Source organism: Lagenorhynchus albirostris, chromosome 10 (assembly GCF_949774975.1).
Source record: "Lagenorhynchus albirostris chromosome 10, mLagAlb1.1, whole genome shotgun sequence".
Classification (NCBI taxonomy): domain Eukaryota; kingdom Metazoa; phylum Chordata; class Mammalia; order Artiodactyla; family Delphinidae; genus Lagenorhynchus; species Lagenorhynchus albirostris.
In genome coordinates, this window is record NC_083104.1 from 23419437 (window position 1) to 23435090 (window position 15654).

General features: G+C 40.7%; 1 long non-coding RNA gene across 1 annotated transcript in view; it reads left to right on the forward strand.

The window, feature by feature from the left end:
- The window catches only part of LOC132526864 (uncharacterized), a 282639-nt gene that overhangs the window by 124670 nt on the left and 142315 nt on the right, over positions 1-15654 (forward strand). The gene's annotated exons all lie outside the window — the stretch shown is intronic.

Consider the following 15654-nt stretch of genomic DNA (forward strand, 5'->3'; position numbering starts at 1 on the left):
TGTTGCAAATGGCAAAATTTCATTCTTTTTTATGGCTGAGTAATATTCCACTGTATATCTATATATATACATACATATATATATGTGTGTGTATATATATATATCTATCACATCTTCTTTATCCGTTCATCTGTTGATGGGCAGTTAGGTTGCTTCCATGTGTTAGATATTCTAAATAATGCTGCTGTAAACATTGGGGTGCATATATCATTTAAAATTAGTGTTTTCCATTGCGGTTAGAACATTTCCTAACACCATATACAAAAATAAACTCAAGATGCCTTAAAGACCTAAATGTAAGACTTGAAACCATAAAATTCCTAGAAGAGAACATACGCTGAACAGTCTTTGACATAAATCGTAGCAATGTTTTTTTTTTTGAGCTGTCTCCTAAGACAAAGAACTAAAAGCAAAAAGAAACAAATGGGACCTAATTAAATTTAAAAGCTTTTGCATGGCAAAGGAGACCATCAACAAAAAAGACAACCTACTGAACGGAAGAATATATTTGGAAATGATATGACCGATAAGAGGTTAATATCCAAAAATATATAAATAGCTGATATAATTCAGTATCAAAAGGCACATGAAACAGGACTCTTTAGGCCTGTAGAGATGCTCCACATAGCTAATCATCAGAGAAATGCAAATCAAAACCACAATGAGGTATCACCTCACACCTGTCAGAATGGCTATTATCCAAAAGAACAGAAATAACAAATATTGGCAAGGATGTGGAGAAAGGGAACCCTCGTACACTGTTGGTGGGAATGTAAATTGGTGCATTTATTCTGGAAAACAGTATGGAGGTTTCTCAGAAAACTAAAAATACAGCTCCCATGTGATACAGCAATTTCACTACTGGATATGGATCCAAAGAAAACGAAAAAGCTATTTTGAAAAGATACATGCACCCCAGTGTTCATGGCAGCAGTATTTACAGTATCCATTGAGTTTTAAGCAGGGCCTGTCTACTGTTCAGATGTGGCTTCTGTGTTGAGGCTGAATTAGATGGTGACAGGAGGGGATATGTGTAGAGACTGACTCTGCTGAAATAGTTCAGGCAAGAGATGGTGGTGGCAGTGGATGGTGGAGAAAGATATTTTAAAAGTAGTATCAATAGGACTTGATGCAATTGAACATGGCCAGAGGGGGAAGGTAGTAGAAAGGATGACATATATAGGCCAAAGGCCAAATATATTAAAGTAGGTTGTTGATGTATCTATTACATTTCAGGGAACGTGACTTTTTTTCAGTCAACAAACACCTGTTAAGCCCCTGTTATATTTCAGGCCCTGTTCTAGGCCAAGTGAACAAAGTCAACAAATTCCCAAAGCACCTTTGAAACCGTGTTATGAAAAAATTTAGACCAGGTGTCAGCAAACTACAGCCGTGGCCAAATCCAGCCCGCTGCCTGTTTTGTAAGTAATGGTTTCTTGGAACAGAGCCGCGCCCACTCGTTCACAGAGTGTCTGTGGCCGTTTTCACCCAGCAATGGCAGCGGGAAGCAGCTGCAACAGAGACAGTTTGACCCACAAAGCTAAGAGTATTTGCTCTCCAACTTTTAACGGAAAGTTTGCCACCCTCTAACTTAGATGATCCGTGTACTGATCTTACCTTTCTCTCTGATTTTCTTTGTAACCTTGAGAAAACTAGTTAACCTCTCTTCCTCAGTTTTCTCGGAGGTAAAGAAACTATGCTACCCAGACGCGCAAATTGAGAAACTATCAGTGAGGGCTTTGGGTGGTATAAAGTGTGAGCTGATAAAAGTGGTCTAGATCTATCACGCGTGTGCTGTTTTGATTCGAATCTTCCTTGCCTGGTCCCTAACCTCCTTTTCCAACCTGATCTAGCTCCAACTTCTAAAGCATCTTCTGCTCCAGCAAAACTGAAAACTCTCTCAAGTCTACGCCATGTTTATGCTGCTTCCTTTTTCTTTAACTCTCTAAGTTTACTGAAACCGTGCCTGTCCGTCATCTTGCCAAAGTGTCCCCTTCTTAGTGAAATCTTTCCTAAGTGAATCAGCCTGATGCCTTTCTTCTGTTCGTTTACTCTTTATGGTAGGTGTGTCCCTCTCTTAACAGCCTACCCACCTCTCCCGTCTGCCCTGGTGTTCGTTCTATTTGTCTTGTTATGACTTATGAGATACGAGGGAAGATGGGCATTGTCACTTGCTCATGTCTGCAGCCCTGCCGTGCTTAGCACAAAGCCTTGTCCAAAGGTTCACCAACTAGCCAGTGACTTGAATTAAATATACACCTAATAATGACTTTAAGTTTTAGAGTGTAACCCTCAAACTAGCTCCTCCGTAGGAAGAAAGTGGAGTGGAAGATGAGACTTCCCAGCAACCTAATGACAAATGCAGTAATGATTGACTCCAGCCTACAGACCTGTTCTTTTTGACTTGAGCTATGTGAGCCCAGGCATTAGAATTATTTTAATTGAGTTACCAACCTCTCAAAATGGGAAAATTTCACCAAAAAAAAATCTGTATTTCTGCTTTCTTTTAAAAGAAGTCTGCATTCCCACATGGCATTCACCTGTCATACTTAGTAGAAACTGTTAGAAACTGTTACTTAGATGAAGCATACGGTTTCAAACTTGCCATAGTCCCCGCCACTCCCTGTTGTGTGTCTGGTGTTGTGGCTCTAACACTCTGACTATTTACTTCTGCTTGCTCCACTTAAATCTATCTTTTGTCACAAATAGAGTTGAAAAAATGAAATATTTCTTTTGCCCATGTTTTTAATAAAAGTGTAGAATTAAAAATAGCCTGAGAAGTAGAGTAGCATGTGAGTAAAGCCATGGACTCAGGAGTCAGACTGTCTGGGTTCAAGTTCTGGTAGCCCCTCCTACTTAGGGTTACCAGATAAAATACAGGAAACCCGGGCTTCCCTGGTGGCACAGTGGTTGAGAGTCCGCCTGCCGATGCAGGGGACACGGGTTTGTGACCCGGTCCGGGAGGATCCCACGTGCCGCGGAGCGGCTGGGCCCATGAACCATGGCTGCTGAGCCTGTGTGTCCAGAGCCTGTGCTCCGCAGCGAGAGAGGCCACAGCAGCGAGAGGCCCGTGTACCGCAAAAAAAAAAAAAAAAAAAAAATACAGGAAACCCTATTAAACCTATATTTTAGATAAACACTGAATAATCTTTAGTATAAGCGTGTCTCAGTTTCTTTGATTTGCTAAATCTGCCAACCCTACTTCTACTTGCCGTGTGACCTAGGGTAATTTACTTAGCTTCTCTGTGCTTCAGTTTCCTCATTTGTAAACTGAGGGTAATAAAAGGACACTGTGATGACAAAATAAATATTAGCTACTATCATTATCAGTTTTTTTTTAATTTTTAAAAAAATTGAGATGTAACTGACATATAACATTGTATAAGTTTAACGTATAAGATGTTGATTTGATATATTTATATATATCATATATTGCAATATGCTTACCATTGTAGCATTAGCTAACACCTCTGTCACATGATTATCATTTCCTTTTCGTGGTGAGAATGATTAAGATCTAGTGTTTTAGCAACTTTAAAGTTTATAATACAGTATTATTGCCTGTAATCACTGTGCTGTACATTGGATCTCCAGGACTTATTTACCTATGAGTTGCAAGTTTGTACCCTTAAATAACATGTCCCCAATTTCCCCACCCCCAACCCCTGTAGCCACCATTCTACTCTAGTTTGGGGAGTTCAGCTTCTTTAGATTCCACATATGCATGAGGTCATACCGTATTTGCCTTTCTCTGTGTGACTTTTCTCATCTAGCATAATGCCCTCAAGGTCCATCTATGTTGTTACAAATGGCAGGATTTCTTTGTTTTTCATGGCTGAATAATATTCCACTGTATATATTTACATACTGCATCATTTTTTTAACCACACTAATTGGTGAACACTTAGATTATTTCCGTATCTTGGCTATTGTGAATGATGCTTCAGTGAACATGGGGGTGCAGATATCTCTTTAATATACCGTTTTCATTTCTTTTGGACATAAACCCAGAAGTGGAGCTGCTGCATCATGTGGTAGTTCTAGTTTTAATTTTTTGAGCAACCTCCATACTGTTTCTGTAATGGCTGAACCAATTTACATTCCCACAGATTGTGTACAAGTGTTCCCTTCTCCAACCTTGTCAACACTGGTTATCTCTTGTCTTCTTGATGACAGCCATTCACAGGTATGAAGTAATATCTCACTGTACTTTTTCTTCTTAAGTTTTTTTTTTTTTTTTTTGGATTTTCGTTGCTGCGCACAGGCTTTCTCTAGTTGCAGTGAGTGGGGGCTACTCTTCATTACGGTGTGTGGACTTCTCACTGCGGTGGCTTCTCCTTTGTTGCAGAGCACAGGCTCTAGGCACGCGGGCTTCAGTAGTTGCAGCATGCGGGCTCAGTAGTTGCGGCACGTGGGCCCTAGAGCGTGCAGGCTTCAGTAGTTGCGACACGTGGGCTCAGTAGTTGTGGCGCACAGGCTCTAGAGTGCAGGCTCAGTAGTTGTGGTGCAGGGGCTTAGTTGCTCCGCAGCATGTGGTGTCTTCCCGGACCAGGGCTTGAACCCGTGTTCCCTGCATTGGCAGGCAGATTCTCAACCACTGTGCCACCAGGGAAGTCCCTCATTCTACTTTTGATTTGCACTGCTGTGATGATTAGTGGTGTTGAGCATCTTTTCATGTACATGTTGGCCTTTTGGATATTTTCTCTGGAAACGTGTCTGTTTAGTTCCTCTGCCCATTTTTTAATCAGATTGTGTGGGAGTTGTTGTTATTGTGTTGTATGAGTTCTTTATAAATTTTAGATATTTTTCAGAGATTATTAGTCCTTTATCCTATATATATAATTTATATATGTAATATTAATTTATATAAACCATATATGTATAATTTGCAAATACTGATTTTTTTCGAAAAAATAGAAGATAGCATATGCCATCAGGGCAGTGAGGAGTGTGTCTATAATTTGATAAACAAGCTATGTCTTTGTTCAAGCATACAACTTAAGATGCTGCATTTGGGTAATTAACATTAACTGGCACTCTGGACAAAACTTGAAAATCTCATTGGCCTAACAATAAAGATTTCTTTCCACCTAGTATACAGTAGAATGTAGATCAGCAGGCCATCTCCCTCTTGCGTAGTTACGTCCAAAGTCACCATAGCTGAAGAAGAAGAAAGTAGAGGAGGCTTTCCAGCTGTTAACAGCCTTGACCCAGAAGTGATACAAGCAGCTTTCATGCACAGCCCATTGGCCAGAACTAGTCACATCACCCTAACCTAACTGCAAGGGAGCCTGGGAAATACAAGGAAGCACACAGAATATTTGATGAGTAGTAACTATCTTGGCCACAGTTACCATTGTAAGACTAATATGGCCGTCTTCACTTTTTGTATTACTCGTCTGGCTACAGTAGACAGTTGGATTTGCAGCTCTAGCATATGCAATGGATGCAAAGTCAGAAGACGTGTGTTCTAGTTCTGTTCTTTCTTGAGCCAGAGAAGTATAGGCAGAGGATTTTCTTCCCCTGGGAGGTTCATCTCCTCCTCCTGCCAGTTGAGAAGGAAAGGGATGCTTTTCTCTTCCTATCAGGAGCAGGAAGTTGTTTTAAGTTGAGTGGGTTATACCTCTGACTTGGAAACTTGGAAACAGAATGTGAAGTCGAGCAGAAGAGGAAGGGAAGGAGGAAGCTGAATTACTCTGATTAGTATGCGAAGCAGTAAGGCGTTTTTCACATTGTAGCATGTAAACCCGATCTCATTTTCTATTGTGGATATGGATGTCTTCCAGAATTTAAAGAATGATTCTCAAAAGAAAGGAAAATGTCTGCACAGGTCCAATCAGTGGAGTGAACCCAGGTGTTTGCCTGGAATGGAATTTAACCAAAAGAGTTCAGAAGATCATCACGTCGATCAGTACAGCTGGGCTTTGGGGCTCACTGGTCCATCTGAGGGACAAAAGCCAGTGCCAGCTGCCTGGCTGCCAAGGTTAATGAGGCTATGTTGCTGTGACCTCATCTTAAACAGGGTTCTGAGCCAGGCACAGGGAGGGAGGGAGAAGTGAGCTGGGGAAAATAGCTTGTGATGAGTGATGAGGCTTTGTCAGTTACACCCAACGTGTACAGTTCATAAATCAGAGAATATTTCCTGATCTGAAAATCTGGCTTTGCAACTTTGGTGATTATTTTTAGATAAATTCTGAGAGGCCGCAAGTAGGGACTTGAAAACACAATCAAAACCCCGGAGCAGATTAGCCATCTGTGTGTGCTCAAGGAAAGAGAAGTGAATGTAATTTTATACTCTTTGAAAAAGGAGGAAGGTGCTGTTGGCAGGTCCATAAAATATGTGTGATCGTCAGGGTGGCAGACACTCAAAGTCAGGGAGAGAATCGCTTACCCGATGTCATCATTCTGCCTGGGTCATCTTTTAAAGCTTCACGAGCATCAGTCCCACTGCCAAAATAACCTCTGAAAAGAAAAAATTCTTTTCTCACAAAGATCACAGGTTTGTTCTGTGACTTATCGCTATTGGGAGGTGTTTGTTAAATGTTTAGTAAAGTCAGGAAGACTTATCAGGCACTTAACTTCTTTGGGGGACTATGATGGTCCCTTTCACCTGTGCTTTGCTTTGCCTCTCCAAAATCCAGAAAACTCTGACAGCTCCATGATAATAAGACATCCCAGGGGCTTCCCTGGTGGTGCAGTGGTTGAGAGTCCGCCTGCTGATGCGGGGGACGCGGGTTCGTGCCCCGGTCCGGGAAAATCCCACATGCCGTGGAGCGGCTGGGCCCGTGAGCCATGGCCGCTGAGCCTGCGCGTCCGGAGCCTGTGCTCCACGATGGGAGAGGCCACGGCAGTGAGAGGCCCGCGTACCGAGAGGAAAAAAAAAAAAAGACATCCCAAATATAATCTCATAATACAGTCAAGTGAAAATTAACCAGACCCTTACAATTTATTTTTATTATCAATCACACTTGACAGTTAAGAACTTTAAAGCCATATTCAGTGAGGTAAACAGTGTATACTACGCGTTTAACAAACTAAGAAATACTCTCCTTATATTTTCAGCTTTTTTATTCTTTCAGTATTCATCATAGTTATTATCTGGTTGAAGGAAGATTCCTTTGATGCGTATCTTGCTTTTGGATAGTCTCACTTTGTCTCTGCACATTTATTTGTCTTTCCAGTGCCTGTGATGTTACTAACATCCTTACAGTAACTTCCTTTTTTTGCTTAAATCAGGTGGTTAGTTTCTGTTGCTTGCCGCCAGAACTTCTGCTTGGTACATTACCTATTCTGCCTGGTATTAGAATTGTTTGTGTTTGTGTGTATCTCCCCAAGGAGACTCTGGCATCTTTTGAGATGAGTTAACGTAATCTCTGGCAGTTGTAATAAAGCCCATCATAGAACCTCACGTACCAGGACAGTTAAAAGTGTGGATTCTGGAGCCGCGTCACCTTGATTAACATTCTAGCCTCTTCCTTTACGAACTCCGTGACCTTGGGGAAGCTAACAACCTTTCTAGGTTTCGGTTTCCTTGTGTAAACTTGCGAGCACCGAGCTGTATTAATGCTTAAAACAGGGCCTGGTACGTAGAAAGCATTTCATAAATATTACCTATTATAACAGTATTACATTTTATGATCTTATTTCTTATTACTCATGTTATTTTCATGTTATATATATTTATGATATGTTATAAACTTTATTATATATTATGCATATAATGTATAAATTATGTATAATATATATTGTGTCATATACGTTGTATATTATATTTCATTATATTATAGTATTATTATTAAAAGCGTTCAGGAAAATAACTGTTTAATTGAGTTTAGCTGTTTCTCAAACTGTAAGCTCACTTCCAGTGGACAGTATGACGTTATTTGTTTGTTTTTAAGAAAAGTTTTCTTCCTACCCTTGGTTTTTTTTAACATCTAAAAAGCTTCCCTTTGGAGGAAGTAATAATTTTTAATATGCAGGTTATGAAAATACCAGCAGGAAGTTTTTCATAATATGCTAAATTTCTCAACCTCTGCGCAAGTAGTCTTCACCTAATTGAAATGTTGTTGAATGTTTTTCTCACTATCATGATGTTTTTCATGAAGAATCTGCGCATTTCATCTGCCTGAATGGAATGCTTCCCTGGACCAGCTACATTTTCCATGAAGTTGTAAGAGCTGTGAAGTCATCTCTTTATCCAGACCCCTTTTACTTAATCTTAGTATAGCACCTGACACAGATTATTCCGTTCTTCGTGCATTTCTGAAGGACTGTCTGCTTTTCTTCAGCAGACCCATAAGTCAGTTTGATTCCTGTATCTGAGCTCTCTAACAACTGGCATTGTTTTCACTGTGCTTCTTTGTGGTGTTGCATGGGATTCTTTTGAACTTCATTTCCCCTGTTCTTAGTGCTGATGTCAGAAACTGTCTTTTGTTGAGAAGTTTGCATCCTTGGATTGAAGCGCTAATACCTCCATTATAATATCATCAAAATGGCAAGCAGGGATTGGTTTTGTTTTCATTGTTTACTTTTGGAAACTCCTGGTCCCCGAAGGAGTCTCATTGTGGAAGTGCTGTAGTAAAGTAGAATCAATTCATCTGTTCAGCAGTTGTTAACTGGGGACTTACAGTGAGCAAGATTTGCTCAGAATGTTGACCCAATTCAGAGATGAATTTGGCATATCCACCCACGTTGTAGAAGCAAACAGTCCCAGAGGATGGAATTCTCTGTAGAAGATTAATGCTCATCTTTAGTTCATGTTCACTGCACTTGTCCTTATTTGGGGTACAAATACAGTGAGTTTCCCAAAGAACGGCAGAAAGGATGGAGGAAGTGAGAAGAACATTGTACAGGGAAAAGGTTGGGTTAAGCATTACCTGCTACCTCAGTGTCCTAGAATTCTTCTCATCCAATTTCACGAATAAGAAAACAAGAGCTCAAAGAAGCCTGGAACCACTTCCATGGTCACACAGCCAGCATGTGCCCAAGCCATTTGCTGGCCTGGGAAACCTGTACTCTTCCCCTCATCAGCCACAGTGCCCCACACACAGGGGATAGAGGGTGATGGGTGACACACCAGGGCAACACGCTGTTCTCAGTAGTCTAAAGGCCCCTTATTGCCATTGCTCCAGAAACTGAGAAGATAAGTAAAATCAAGGAAGAGCAGTTGAATGATTTTAACTCATATTAATTGTTCCTACCTAATTAGAGGGTGTTTGATACAGTCTCTTACATTTTAAAATGTGTCTATCCATCTTCCCAGCCAGCCTGTATCTTAGTATCTACCCTAGAGGAATACCTGCATATGGGTAGAAAAAAAGCATGTACGTTAATTGCAGAATTTTATGAAATGTGCAGAAATCGGAACTAACACAAATGTTCATTGATAATGGAATAATTAAATTCTGCCAAATCTATACTGTTAAACGGTATGCCGATAAGGTAGATCTATACAGGTAGAACTAAAAAGATCTTCAGGATACACTAAGTTAACAAAAAATCAAGTAGTGGGAACATGTGTGTATAAAAAAAAATTAAATAAAATTCTCTATTTCAGAAAAGGGAGTGATGAGTTAAAAAGAGGAAAATAATACTTCCAATTTTGAGAGAGAGCAAGCACAGATTGCTTCATGTGTAGGTGATATTGGAATGGCAACTTAGAGCGTGGTGAAATGGAGAGATGTAAGGATTTATCCAGAACCACCTAGGTAAACAAGGGGGTTGAGCCAACATAGGCCCCCAGTTCTGAGTCCGAAGCTGCGGCTTTTAACTGAGATTCCTCTCACAATATGAATTCTAAGCAGCAAACATAAGATGTAGGTAAAACGCACATACATAGGTAGAGGATATGCATATGCATATGCATATTCATTAAGTATTTACCTTGTGTCAAGTACCCTACTAGAGGTTCTGTGGAATATCCTGATGAATTAGAGTTCCTGGCTTTAATAGCTTGAGGTATAGTATGGGAAAGAAGATGTATTTATAAACCTTTTAAATATATGAAAGTTAACCAGACCCTAAAACAAAACTGCAGGGAAATTCAGAAGAAGGATTCGTGAGCCAAGACAAGAGAAAGACATTTGCAGCTGGGGAGTCTGGAAGATGTGCCAGGTAAGATGTGTTAAGATACAAGAAGCAGGAAACTTGAATTAACAGTGACTTAAACCATAAGGTTTAACTGCTTAGCAAGAAGTCTGAATTTGGCTGTTCCTAAGCTGATTCAGCATCTCAGTCATGTCATCAAGGACATAGGTTTTTTCCTATCCTCCTCAGTAATCCTTCATCTTTGGGCTTGTCACATCATTTTGCAATATGGCAGCCGCAGCTCCGAACATCTCAACCCACATTCAAGGGCAGGAAGCAGGAGGTAGACAGGGCAGCAAAGAAAAGAGTGGGACTTTTAATGAGGGCAGTGTCTTTGCATCTCTGAATGAACTTTTCCCCAGATGCCTTCTCCAGAGGTTTCTTCTTACAGTTCATTGGCCAGAATTGGATCACAAACCCCCCACCCGCCTGGGCCCAAGGGATGCTGTGAGAGTATGATTCTGGCTTTCCCCCTCTCTATCATGGAATGATGGCTGGAAATAAAAAGCCTCATGGTACTGAGGAACATCTGAGAATATCTGCCACGGCAGGTTTCACGGAGGAAGCAGTACTTGGGTTGGATCTGAAACAAGGATAAAAAGAACATTTATTGCATTGTCTATTGAGCACCACTTTTCTAAGAATTGACGCTCCCCAGCTCCAAGTGGGAGTTACCAAGATCATATAATATGTTCCTGTCTCCTGGGAATGAATTGTAATAGATGTCATAGATGCTGCCAAATTGGTCTTTGTTTTGTTTGTTCCTCTCAAGCAGCATTTCTGACTTTCTCCCTTTTATTGAAGCTAACTGTGTAAGCACAGTACTCCTGCTTGGTTGTTAGTCTGACGGTCGTTCAATTGTCTGTGCTCAGTTTCCGGCAGCAGTCAAGAATCCCAGTTATTGTTTCAGAAAGAATTTAACAGAAAGTATTATTAACCATGTGTAAGAAAACAGGGCAAAAAAGGGACACTAGGGTATCACAGAGGTAGTAACTGCAGGAAGCTGGTCACCACCCCAAGTGTTGGGGGAACAAAGAAGTTGGGGTACCTGTTGGTGGTGGTATCTCTGAGTTTGACACACCTGGTTCTGATAACAGTAAAAACGTGCAACCTGGAACCAGCTCCTGCTTCTGGAACCAATGGACTCTGCCAAGTTTAAAACCCATTGCTGGAGAGATGCTGAGGGCAGCAGCAAGCAAAACTGGCAGAAGCAAGCCCTTCTCCCGCCTCCATCCTTCCGGCTCCCTCTAGCGTCCCCTATTGGTGAACCTAACAGAAAGCTGCTGTCAAAACAGACGTGGGGCTTGCAGAGTTCCAACCCCAGCATCGCATAGCAGGGTATAGAAGATTTGGAGCTGAAACACCTTAATACCCAGCACATCATTTTATTATTATTGTTTTTAGCACATCCTTATTAAATGGAAGTAGTAATAGAACCTACCTCATAGTATTATTTTGAGGTTTAAATGAGGCAGACCGTGAGAAGTGATGAGCAGGGTGCCTAGAGCCTAACAGGTACTTAGGAAGTATTAGTGGATGTTATTACTGCTTATTCAACAAGTATTTTTTGTGTACCTGTTTTCAGATCTAGGGTCTGAAAATACAGTCATGAGTCAGATAGATAAGATCCCTGTGACATTCGTATTCTAGTGAGCAGTGGCCCGTAATAAATAAGATCATTTCAGAAAATGGTACATGGTGTAGAGATAATAAGACAGTCCGGCAGTTGAGACTTACAGGGAAGAAAATAACTAAGATTCAATGATCAGCAGCTAAGAAAATGAAAAGGCAAGCCACAGACAGGGAGAAAGTATTTACAAAACTTGTGTCTGACAAAGAACTTATATCCAGAATATAGAAAGAACTCTCAAAATCATAAGAAAACAAGCAATCCATTTTTAAAATGGGCAAAAGATTTGGACAGTACATCATAGAAGATATGTAGATGGCAAATAAGCACATGAAAAGGCGCTCAAGATGAAAAGATGACCATTAGTTATTAGTGAAATGAATATTAAAACCACAATGAGATTCTACCTTTTTTTAAAAAAACTGACAGTACTGCTGATGAGGATACAGAACAACTGGAACTCTCATATATTGCTGATGAGAAAGCAAAATGGCACAATCACTTTGGGAAATACTTTGGCAGGTCCTTATGGAGTTAAATATTAACTAACCTTGTAACCCAGCATACTCGCTCCCAGGTGTTTACTCTAGAGAAATAAAAGCTTAGACTTAACACAAAAACCTGTGTGCAAATAAACATATTCTTTTACTTTATTCGTAGTGACTGTATTCATAAAATTGGAAATAATCCCAATTTTTCTTCAGCTGGTGAATGGATAAACAAGCTGTGGTATATCCATACAGTGGGATATTATTCACCAACAAAAGGAACTATGTACTATACCTGCAACAACATGGATGAATCTTGAATGCATTATGATAATGCATGAAGCCAGATTCACAAGGCTGTATTCTGTATGTATTCATTATGATGACATTCCAGAAAAGGCAAAACTAGAAGGACAAACAAGGGATCAGTGGTTGCCAGGGGTTGAGAATGGGGTCCATGGTTGACTCCAAAGGGGCAGGAGGGAATTTTGTGGGGGTGAAAGAACTGTTCTCTATCTTGACTGTGTTGATGGTTACATGACTTACGCATTTGTCAAAACTCATAGAATTGTACAGTAAAAAGGGTGAATTTGCTGTATGACAATGCCATAGACTGAATGTTTGTGTCCCCCCCCCCCACCGCAGAATTTATATGTCGGAATCTAATCCCCTGTGGGATGGTATTTGGAGGTAGGACTTCCGGGAGGTGATTGGGTCGTGAGGGTGGAGACCTCATTAGTGCCCTTTTAAAAGAGGCTCTAGAGAAGCTCTAAGCAGAGGGAACAGCAAGGACAAATCCTCCGGACAGAAGGAAGCAAGGAATGTTGAAGAAAGGCCTGTGGGACTAGAAGAATAGAGTGATAAATGGTGAAGAGAGCTGCATCTCAGAGGCCCTGTTTGGTAGGGCTACCAGGTTTGGCTAAGTAAATAAATGAATAACTGGACACTCAGTTAAATTGGAATTTCAGGTAAGCAGTAAGTCGTTTTTAGTATGTTGTATGTAATATTTGGGACATACTTATACTAAAAGTATTGTTTCCTCAATTTCAAATTTAACTGGGAGTCATGTTTTTTATCTGGCAACTCTTCACCTAGGACATGGTATGAATTTTAGATTTTCTTCTGTCTACAGTGAGAAACCAACGGTAGGGCTTTAAGAGGCACAATGGGGTGATCTGTGTTTACTAAGATCATTCTGATTACTGCGGAGAACGGATTGTAAAGAGGCAAAGACACGGCCATTGCAGTGGTCCAAGAAAGAGAAGATGGTGACCTTGTCTAGGTAGCAGTGGAGACTGAGAAAAGTAGATGGATTGGGGAGATATACTTTGGCAATAGAGATCTAAGGACTTGTTTATAGATTGTGTAGTGGGGGCAGGGGAAAAGGGGAAAGAGGAAAATGAAGGGTGCTCCTAGGATTTTGGCCTCACCAACTGGGCAGATTCTGTACTATCTAATATTAGCAAAGACTTAAATAGTGTTGACAGTGGGCCGTGCTTGCTTCTAAGCACTTTACATATATGAACTCATTTAATAGTAACTCATTTAATCCTCACTATGATTTAAGCGCTTGAGAGGTACAGGGTGTGTTATCCCCATTTTACAGATGAGAAAACTAAGGCACTAAAAGGTTAAGTAGTATGCCCAAGATCATGCAGATAGTAAGTTGCAGAGCTGGGTTTCCAGCCCAAGCAGCCTGGCTTGAGTCCATGCTGTCAGTTGCTATGCTCTGCTGTCTCTTCTGCTATTGAGCACGTGTTAGGTGCTCAATAAATAATTGTTGAATCAATGAATGAATGAATGAGTGAGTGGAAGGATGGGTTCCCACACATGTCTTATGTTGATTTTTATGCAAGGTGGTGATGATGTCCTTATGCATGCCAGGTAGACGTTATCTGTATGCTTTTCTCCATTCTCCACACAAATTTTAACTTTACCTCCATTCTTCTGGACATCATCTCATATGTTGATGTTGGAAGTCATTAAAATAATTCCTAGGACGTGTTTTTAAGATTTAAACTGTTATGAAGTAGAGTTGAGAAACACTCTTTCCCAGCGTCCCAAGCAAATTGGCACACGTGGTTGACTCTGAACTCTAAGGAGGCCACCTTGTATCAAGTTCACATCCTCTCTACTGCCAACTGAATTTGTCCTCCAGATACTCCCTGACCCACAGGGCATAACATGCAGGTGTACCATCTCATGCTGAGGGACTCAGTACATCCAGCGGGAGGTAAGCCAGCGTGGTGGTTAAGGCTGCTGCCTGGGTGGTCAGAGAGACGTGCATTCAAATGATGGCTCTGCTCTGTGGCCAAAAGGAAGTAACTAAACTTTTCTGTGCTTAGCTTCCTCGTCTGTGAAATGGGGATAGTACCAGTGCCTGTATCATAGGCTGATTGTGAGGGCTGAGGAGATACCAGTACCTGACTGAATAAAATGCCAAATAAAAGTTGGCATCCATTATTTTTATATCTGATTCTCACTTAAGAGAAAGCTGGTTGTACCTGGCCCACTAGAAGTATCCACAGCTACAGAATAAGTTCCTTGCCTGGAATTTGCCTTGGTTCTCACAGTCCAGCTGTGAGCATGAAGAAGGATCCATGAGATTGTTCTTACCACTCTCCCTTTTCCCTTGTCTTCAGAAGCGTTGCCATGGAATCCTTCCCACCTCTCAAGACAGATGGACTAGTGTCCATTTGGAAGGTATTTAATGATCTTCACAAGATCTCTCAGGCCTCTTGTGGCCCCTGCTTAGATTCCATCTAAGGCATCAGAGCAAGTGCACAACTCAGGAATTCGTAAGCAGACTGATACTCCAAGCATCAAATGCGTCCACATTTCCCATTCAGTTCACCAAATGTGTAAGTGAATGGAATGGAACTAATTGAAGAATATTCAAATATAAAATGCCAAGCAAGGACAGAGAGTGGGGTGCATAGGGTTGTTGGTCTTTTACTGAGAAATGCTGGCATCTGGGTGGTGAAACCACCAAACAAAACAACTCCCCAAGGAGACCTGTCTGAGTATTTTCCTTGCACAAATTACTGGGACATAAATTCTTCTTTATGGCAACATTATTGAGGAAAATGATCTCAAAGAGCCCGCTATATCCAACAAAAATAATTCTTTATGGAACAGGTGAACTTACTCTTAAGAAAACTCTCCATCTAAATACAAGCCCTTAAAACAGGTGAAAATTAGGCATGTTTGTTCACTTGACAAAAGGAATTTTTTAGTTTCAAAGCAAACTTTTTCCTGGAATTTGTTAAAGTATGAGCTACTGAAACACATTTAACATATTATCTGATTCACATGAAATATTCCCCTTTACATCCTGCCTTTTACACAGACCAGCTCAATCATCTTTTCTCTGTGTGTGTGTCCTGCCTTGCAAAATAAGGAGTTTAGGATGAATAATTTTGGAGTCTCATCTCTAGGAGCAAAATCCTC